The sequence below is a fragment of the Nilaparvata lugens genome, unplaced genomic scaffold (genome assembly GCF_014356525.2).
Source record: "Nilaparvata lugens isolate BPH unplaced genomic scaffold, ASM1435652v1 scaffold7504, whole genome shotgun sequence".
Classification (NCBI taxonomy): Eukaryota; Metazoa; Arthropoda; class Insecta; order Hemiptera; family Delphacidae; genus Nilaparvata; species Nilaparvata lugens.
The window spans coordinates 1-10,267 of record NW_024093253.1 but is presented as its reverse complement, the minus strand read 5'-3'; the positions used below and the strand labels follow the sequence as shown (position 1 = coordinate 10,267).

The 10,267-nt window shown below is 31.4% G+C and overlaps 1 long non-coding RNA gene across 1 annotated transcript; it reads left to right on the top strand.

The window, feature by feature from the left end:
* The first annotated feature begins 3,724 nt into the window (after window positions 1-3,724).
* LOC120356688 lies at window positions 3,725-6,829 on the top strand. The gene is made up of 2 exons (XR_005574109.1): window positions 3,725-4,102; window positions 5,235-6,829. It is a non-coding gene; the product is annotated as an uncharacterized LOC120356688 (long non-coding RNA).
* Window positions 6,830-10,267: the final 3,438 nt, after the last annotated feature.

Below are 10,267 nucleotides of genomic sequence, written 5' to 3'. Positions count from 1 at the left end.
AATTTATCTAAGTCTAATTTTATCAAAGAGCTCAATGAAAATATTAATAAAGTACCCATTGATTGTAAATTCTTGTTGTCAGGTGATATCAACCTCAATTTGAATGAGGATAGGTCTTCTATTATAAAAGAATACTTAGATACGCTCTATTCCATGGGATTTGTTAGAGGTATTTGGAGTAATACAAGAGAGGTTTTCCTGCAGGGAGCATCGTTAGATTGTTTAGATCATTATTTTGTTCGATGGATGAAGTATGATGAACCAATCTATACTGGTGTAGTAAAAAGTAGAATAAGTGATCATTTTTCTGTTTTATGTTCATGTCCAATAGATCAAAATCTTAGTGTGAATTCAACTATTGGGAGTGATTATAAATATATTTACTTAAAAAATAGAATAAATCGTTACCTCAGCGATATTGATGTTAATAGCATTTTAAGTTTGAATAGCTGTGATGAGCTCTATAATGAGTTATGCCGAGTCTATGACTTGGGATATGAAAAATCAAAAATCAAAGTTAAAAACAAATCTCAAGTTAAACTTAAAAAGAATTGGATGACTCTAGAGTTGCATAGGAGATTGAAAGAAAGGGATAATTTGTATAGACACTCTGGTACACCAGAGGGCTTGGAAGCATATAAGAAATATCGTAACAAATTAAATAAAGATATTAAAAAGGCAAAGTGTAATTTTCTAAAAAATGAATTTGAGACAAACATTAATAGCATAAAAAATACTTGGTCATTAATCAACGTTGCCATGGGTAGACAAGAAAAGTTGTCAGTTGATGATAATATAATGAAACACATAGTGGTTGGTGATAGGCAGGTTGAGGAGGTTGTGGACCATTCTGCAGTGAATTCACAGAAGGTGTTAGAGCTGCAAAACATGAGTGTAATATTACTACTTATTTAGAAAATGATAATGATACCAATGTTAATTTCCCTAGCTTTGACTTACCTGATGCAGATGAATTAAAAATAGGTAATATCATCAGAAGTATGAGTTCAAATAAATCTCCAGGGATTGATAATATTTTGATGTCTGATATAAAAAATCACAGTATGAAGTTATACCAATTATCACAAGATTAATCAATTTATCATTAGAGGAAGGTAAAGTTCCAAATAAATTGAAAACTTCCATAATAAGACCGATTTTCAAAAATGGATCCAGATCAGAAATTTCTAACTATCGGCCTATTTCAATACTTTCTTCACCTGATAAGATAGTTGAAAAGTATATTTGTAATGAATTAGTTATGCATTTGAAAAATCACAATTTAATCCCTTCAGCTCAATTTGGATTCCAACGCGACAAATCAACTGGTCAGCTTTTATCCCAATTATGTAACTATATAAATAATAAATAAATAAGAATTACCATGTTTTAGTATTATTTCTAGATTTCAAGAAAGCGTTTGACACTTTATCTTTTCATAAAATTGTACAGTCATGAGTGAAATTGGTTTGTCAAGACGAGGTATTAACTGGTTAATAGATTATTTGAATAACCGAAAGGTTACTGTTAAAGTAGGAAAATCCTACAGTCGCCATGAATTTGTCACCTCTGGTGTGCCACAAGGTTCCAATCTTGGACCATTGCTTTATCTGGTGTCAGTAATCACAATGGTTGGTGTTTCAAGGAAACTAAGATATTTCAGTATGCTGATGACACAGTTATGGTAGCCAGCCACACAAGTTTTGATGAAGCAAGAATATTGCTACAAAGAGACTTTGATAGAATGCAAAGATGGATCCATGATAATGGCTTGACTTTGAATTTTAAAAAAACCACTTGTATGCATATGAGACCGCCACGTCAAACCTCAAAGTCCACTAATATTACTATGCATTCCTTAAATTGTCTACATGAGAATAACTTTGGAACTCCTTGTACTTGTAATGAAAAGGTCAAACAAGTTACAATTCAAAAGTATCTAGGTATTTTCATTGATGATTGTTTGAAGTGGGGTCCTCACATTGATAGTGTATGCCAGCGTCTTCGCTCATGTCTATTTGGTTTATATAACTTACAGCGATCTGTCTCAAAGAAGACATTGATAGTTGTTTATAAAGCCCTAGCTGAATCCGTAGTAAGATACGGTGTCAATGTTTGGGGTAATGCAAGTGGCTATGAAATTGATAGAGTTAAGAGATTACAAAATTCCTTGCTGAAAATAGTTCATTCAAAACAAGAGAGTTACCCTAAGCCAAATTTGTTTAAAAAATATAGCATTCTTCCTGTAAACGAGCTTTTCAGATATGATATCTTATTAAATAATTATTTTTCTAATAACTTTAAAATGTCAAGTAGAATTTTGCATGAGCGAAGACAAGGTGCTGCTTATAAGAGGTTTATTGTGCCCGAATACAATAATTATCATGGTAAATGTGAACTTAGTTATGTTGTACCAACTATTTTCAATGAGTTGCCAGATGATTTAATTGGTCTGGATAGAATTTCAATTGTTAAGAATAAGATGAAACACTTTCTGTTAAATAATTGAGTGAATTGAATGATTTTCATAAATTCTTTCTTTTTTTATATATATTTTTCTTGTGTATTATTGTTTGTGATAAGCAACAACTGAAATCCCATTGTTTTATTATTTTATTGCTACACAATACAATAAATGAATTATTATCAATGTATCAATTATTTTGATTGTATCAAGATTGATTGTATCAATGTACTATTTCTATGGTTTTTTTTAATATAATGTAAAACTGACTCCTCCAGTCAAACCTTCTTTAGAAGGTTTTGGAGATTTATAATTCGTCTGGTTTATAATATTTGAAATGTTCTACTGAAAGGGAATCTTCTTATCTTTTGTCATTCTTGCTTTTTTTTATTATTCTTCATTTGTTTTGTTTGTAAGATTTCTTTTTATAAGTGTATTTTTCATTTTTGTTTGTTATATTTTCTATAATAAACTCCCTTCTTCTGGGGGTACCAGGACGAAGGAAAAAGGAAAGGAAAGGATTATTATTGAAAATATTACTATTATATCACCTCTATGATAAGCTCATCATTGCATTTAAGATGGAATACTAACAATTGGGAAAATTTTAACTTGTAATTTACTTAACAAGTGAATTATAATTTATCACTGTTTTTTTTTTGCCAGTGAGTTCATGATAATAAATTGAGATTTAGTGGGCATTTAGGATGCAAGTCCAACACGAACTACTAATTAAAGAGTTATGACTCACAATATGTCACTGTATTTTTTATTTTTTGTTACAGTGAGTTCAAGATAATAAATTGAGATTTTGTGAGCATTTAAAATGAAATACTAACAATTGGAAAAGTGAATCATAATTATCACTGTTTTTTTTTTGCCAGTGAGTTCATTATTTAATGTAGGCCTACATAATATATTTTCTTAGGATATATTCCTAAAACAAGATAATAAATTATTATATAAATGCAATGCCTATAATAACTTAACCTAAGATTTTTTTGGTTTTACATTTATATATTTTTTATTCTAATTTAGGCATTTTTAATATATCTCAACTATTATTATTGATAATGATAATAACCTAGCCTATCATTTTTTTAATTTTCAAGTTTTAAATTTTTTTGTTTTATAAAGGCATTTTTTTGAATGTATCCTAACTAATGATAATAACCCAAACTATGATTTTTTTAAATTTCAAGTTTTTTATTTTTTTGGGTTTATAAAGGATTTTTTTAAATTTATCCTAACTAACTATTACTATTATTAATGATTACCTAAACTATATTTTTTTTGTTAATTCAATCATTTTTTATTTTTTTTGGATTTTATATAGGCTTTTTTTGAATATATATCCAAACTAACTATTATACCTATCCTAACCTAAACTAACCTAACATTCCATTTTTTATGTAGGCCTACATTAACTATTTTTCTTAATTACATTTTTTTGTTATTTTTCAAGGATGTGGAGGACGATGAGGAAGAGACGGCCGGGGATTGAGACCTAGAGGCTGTAGAAGAGGCTGTCGAGGAGGCTGTTGAAGAGGCTGTTGAGGAGGCTGTCGAAAAGGCTGTCGAAGAGGCGAGTGGAGAGGCTTTCTGAAGGAGGCTGAGGTTCTAAATGAGCTGGAGCAAGTGAGTAAGTTTTACTGGAGCAATTTAGTGAGATGGAGTACTCAGAGATTTGGGCACAGTCTTTATTATGATTGAGTGATTCAATCAATTCATATATATGAAAATTTTGATTTTCTATGAGAAAGTGAATTTTTAAAATACAATTAGGAAAATTAAATTTGGAAAAACAAATTTGAAAATTTTCAAAGGAAAAAACAAAAATATTTCTAGGAGAAAAAGGTTTTGATTTTGAAATGTGGAACGGAATCTATTAAACTGATAAGGAATAGTTTCAATTGATTTGAAATGATAATGATGATGATTGAAAAATAGAAATACTGGTAATAATTAACAACAGATTAATGAAGATTGAAAATTTTGTTCATAATTATCATACAGAAATAGTATTGCCTAAATTAAAAAAAATGGTCAATTGTTTAATATTTTTTCATTGATTGATGATGCTTGATTGACAGAGCTTAGTTGTGGAGAGGATATTCTTTCAAGTCAATTATTCCAAAATCACTCTCTCATTCCGCATAAAAATGAATTTTCCATTCTGCTTTATTCCAACGAGAGTTCCATTAAATCTATTATATATTTTAAGAGTCCTAACACCAAAATGATGTCCTAGCCCAATGCTTAGATGATGAACTAATCAACAAAAAATATTTTTCAAACAAAAGATGGTTTTGAATAGAAAACTGTAGCATTGAGAGAGAGAGAGAGAGATTGAGAAACAGGAAGGGATTTGAGCATGAATTATGTTTAGATTTATACTATTGCTATTTCAATAATATTAAATATTTATTTGAATAATATTGTTATTTATTAATAATTCAATAACACTAAGCCTCTGCACTCAGGTTTTTTCAAACCTTGCAGAGACTTGCTGTTTAATATATTATATTCAATCCAATTTGATGGTATTTCATTCTTCATGTTATATTGTATTATAGTTCTTATTACCATTGCCATTGAAATTATGTTTATATTGTTATGTTATATATTACATTATATTGGTATGTATTATATTAATATCTTAACCTATCTGTTGGTATTCATTTTATATTACATATTACTTTCTTACAACCATTGTCATTGTAATTATGTTTTTGGGAAAAATGAAGATTTGATTAATTTGATATTGCAGTTTGGTGGTTAACTCATTATTCATTGAACAGCAGTAATTAGAGCATTGCGGAGAAAATCTTCCTAGTTGAATTACGTTCTTTGAGCAACCTGGAAGGTAAAACTAGTACTTGTCTATAAATCAGCTTGTTTTTTGGAAAAGTAGGGAGTTTGAAGTTCTAGACTTATCTGAATTTCGTAATCATTCATTGTATGTTGGTTGGAACAAAAAGGGTTCATTGTCGATTTTGGTCAACAGCTGAGAGAGTTTACCTCGACCACATAGTAGACCCTCTTTACCACTCAGCAAACTACAACAAAACCTCCCAACAACACCATACAGCTTGAGCCAACAACTTACAACAGGTGATCACTGGGGGGGGGGCGAATAAGCAAACAGTGTGATTAAAATTATTTGGGGGAGGGGTCAAAACAATTATTGGTGGTGAATAAAAACATCTTGGTTGAGGGGGGATTTGTATACTGTATTTGAGGTATTCTGGGGATTGGACAAATACTTTGAAATGCAAATACCTTGACTGGCCCACACAGGTGGCCTCTGCCTCAAGGCGGCCTCGGGCGCCTCAAGGCCGCCTTCAGGCCTCAGACTCACAAAGTGTGTGGAACCGATACTTACATCACATTCAACAGTTTCTCATCACAATGATACCTCTACCACAACTGGTCGACAAAGAAAATTTCCCCAAACCCTATCATCCAAAAACCTTGGAGCATTCAATCCTCCATATTCATGATAATGCAGCAACATCTGAACGTCCAAACTGTAGAAATTCCTCTCAGAGAACAACAAAAGCAAGTCAAGAATGAACCAATTTGTTCCACCCAACATACAAAAGTTACTCTACCATAAAAAATCCAGTTCAATCTGTTTAAAAGCAATGTATTTGTCTGGTACAATGACTGTACCAGAAATTCATCTGAACCTCCCTCAAATTTATGAAATATCCTCTGCTTTGGCCATCAAAAGATCAACTGATTTTTTGAAAAATATATTTTGGCCTATCAGACTTATCAGTCAACTAGGCTGAAATAAGGAAACCTGTCCAGGAAATGCTCAATAGTAATTCAACTATTCTTGGATGAAAGAAGTTTTGGTTCCTGAATCATGCATGGTTGGTTATATGATTACTGTTTACTGTAAAAGACTGAAAATATTCCTAATAATTGAACCCTACAGATCTGTTTTTCTTTTTGGAGGACTTTGTATTAATTAAACTATTCAAAATGACAAATTCAGTTGAACTAGATAGTAAATAGAAATTGTGGGCTCTCTGAACAATCTTGACAAATATGAAGCTATGAAACTTATTTACTGTGAAAAAAAAAAATTTCCCCAAATAGTCGAATAATTTAAACAGTTTTAGGATAATATGGTAAAATGATATTGAGAGGGTATTAAGGTCAAGTCAAGGTCGAGTCGTGGCCAAGTCAGAGTCAGTCAGTGGTCAAGGTGGAAGTCAAGATTGAACCAGAGCCTCAATTTTCTACTTGAAACATTGCAATTATCTGTCTTGGAGTTTGCAGACTTGAAACTGCAATTATCTGAAGGTAGAGTGCTTTCATTATTCTATTGATTTATGGGATTGGCCAATGCTACATATCTGGACTAATTTACAGAAACATACATGAAGATGATTAATTTTTATCATTGTAAGCGATATTCTACTTTAACTTTTAGGCAGATATTAATTTTTGTTCAGTTTAATTTTAATTTAGATTTTAATTGAATGTATTTATTTATTCAGTCAAGTATTATTTATTGTCAAACAACAAACAGATGTGTTTATTTTGCTGTTAGTATGCATTTTCAGTATTTTGTTAAAATTGATTTGAATTAGAGGTAGGAAATGATATTGAAATACTTATTATTCTTAATTATAATTATCTACTTTGTGAAGTATAGGGAACTATGTATGTTGAAGATAGATAATTATTATATTATTGGAAATTTAATTTGCTTATTTGAGGTTTGTTTTTTAGAGGATTATCGCCCCGGTTGCACAAAGTCTGATAGCTTTTAATCCCGATTAAATTCCATGAGAACTAATAATCAAAGAAGCCTTATTCTCAGAAATGCCTATGTATTGAAATTTTGGGGTCTAATAATTATTCCTTTCTATTTATTTATTTATTACTGTTATTACACCATCAATTTAAATGGGCGAGGACATGTTATGCCTTTCAGTGATATGTTCTATTTTTGTAAATAGAGTTGGAAATTGCTAAAAAGTAATTCTATTTTATGAACAAATAGAAAATAATAATGTATTCATGAATTTATAAAAATTATCAGCTGGAAATTAATTATTTAAACAATGATCGAGTGAGGTTTGCAGTCTCCCTGTCTGTCCATCAAGCATGATCAATCAATCAATTCTAAATTTAATTTGGAAATTAAGAAAATGTAATCACAAATCTTGTAATATAACTTTTTTTAACAATAATAGATTTGAAATTGGTGAACTAGCATAACAATTTTATTATTGGAATTAATAGCTACATATTATGATATTCAGTTGAAATTTGATAATGATACTCGATTGATAATAATTTATTATTGTAGGCCTAAAATCATCATCATTATCATCATCATAGAAATGAATGAATGAATAGTGGATAAATTTGTGATAATAGGCTATATATATAGTGACTGTTAAGTGAGCGAAGTGAATTAATTTTGAATATGGATTGAATTTTTATTCTTAATAAGCAATGAAAATGAAATGAATTGATCTTGTCACTCACCCTACAGACACTGTACCCTCCTCTCCAGAGTACTCCTTACAAATCACTTTTCCTTACATTGTTTCTAATGTCCTTCACTCAAATATATCCTGCCTCTCCAGAGCCTCCTCCACTATAGCATCTATTTCCGCCGCCAGCCTCCTTGGGATTTGCAGGCCTTTAAATTTTCCTTGTTTTTTCGGTGCTGAAAACAAAAATCAAACCTTGAATGATTATTTATTTTAACAATCATTATCATACATTGTATTGTCTTCATAAAAATTTGTTTTATTCATTCATTCAAGAAGAGAATTGCTCCATTCTCATTAAGCATGATTCGCTGAATCGACTGTATTGTAGACTATAAATTGTTAAACCCTAGCAGATCGCATTAGGTGACGCCGGCGATTCCAACCATATTCAATCAAAGCTTGAGCATTTTCCCTCTGCCGTCACCATAATGAGGTTTGCAACAGTGTGCACAATGTTTGATATAGAAGTATTTATTGAAAGCATATATTTGTATCTCTATCTCGTAGCATTATCAGAGAAATCAATGTTGCTGTATGGAGTCAATTGCTAAAGATTATGGATTAGGGCAGCAGCAAATTAAAAAAAAAAACCAAGTGGCACTTCTTGCTGCTGGGTTATCCATTGTGAGATTCAGGTTATAGAGTCAGTATCTTATAAATCTCTTATATAGATAGCTCTATCTATTTCCAACTCCACACATTTGCCGAATTGTTACTAGACTATGCACAAATATAAACTACCAAAATATTTCATTTCAATAATGAGAATTTATCATCAAATTATGGAAAATATATCTCCATGATGTATGGAATATATTTAAGATATGTTTTATAATTATAGAAAGAATCATTAATCAATATCATATCAGATTTGCAGGGAATACTTGAATCAGAGCTATCCACTGTAGTGGTGGAAAGAAAAAGTGGCAACAATGACTTCCTATCATTTCCACTGTCTTTATAACATGAATCTCACTATAGTTCCATTCGAATCGACACATTCAATTACATTTTAATTGTATATAATAATTAATATTCATATAATGATTCAATATTTTGTATTATACAGAACATTCCTAAGTCACACACATTCAAATAAACATATCTGTGAAAAGTGGGGTTTTATATTCATTGTGTGGCTACTGGAAGATAGCATCACTGTTAATGAATGAAAAACATGAATGTGTACAGATTATAACATGTATACATTATTGTTTTGTGTACGATAATGTAAAAGCATACCCTTTTTCCAATAGCAAGGAGTGTTCCTTCTTGAACAGTATTTTACCAGTATTCAATGCCCCCCAAATTTTGTTCCAGTGGGGTTAATTTTCAGTTTATTCAGAGTATAAAGCCTACTTTTAAAAACATCCAAGATAACCCCATTTGAAAAAATGTAGAGGCATTAGAATAGGTTTCCTGTAAAAGACAGTTCGAAGAGGACACTCCTTGCTCTTGGCAAAACCACATGCTCACATACTCAACAAAAATGATAATAATGAAAATAAAACAATACTGTAGACCTGTTGTAACCTGCACACAATAAATTTTTTAAATATTTGTCTTTTCATATGAATAGTGATGCTATCTTTTGGTAGACACAAGTAATACAGAGCGGTGCAGAGGAAATGCATGTTTTTCGAACAGCCAGTACTCGTCAATGGGAGGGGTATTGCCCTGGAACGAATGTTGGCAGATGACCCATACTATGCCATTTCAGTTGCTATGGGCATTGGAATGTACAACATCATGTGTTCGCTGTTAACAAGGTTTTTTTTAGAAACAATGAATCTGTAGTCACAGTACAATATTTTTCCGTCAATATTTTATAGTTGGGCATTGAGGTGCAATGCCTGATCAAAATATTGTACTCTGATGGGTTGCAGCGTTTAGGAGTACTAGTTCTCTGATGAAAAAGAAACCACCTGGTCTTCCCCATTCCCTGGAAAATGTAGAGTCAGAACGGCAGTTGTTACTAGTCCTAGATGATTGAGACGAGGATATGGTATCAGGACTTGACGACACTAACTCCGTCTACATTTTCAGGAGTATGAACTGAACAGGGAAGACCAGGGGTTTCTTTCTCATCAGAGAACTAGTACTCCTGAACGCTGCAACCCATCGGAGTACAGTATTTCGATCGGGCATTGCACCTTGAGGCCCAACTCTAAAATATTGACAAAAAAGCATTGCACTGTGACTACAAATTCATTGTTTCTTAAAAAAAAAACTGCTTCACAGCGAACACACAATGTTGTACGTTCCAATGCTCATAGCA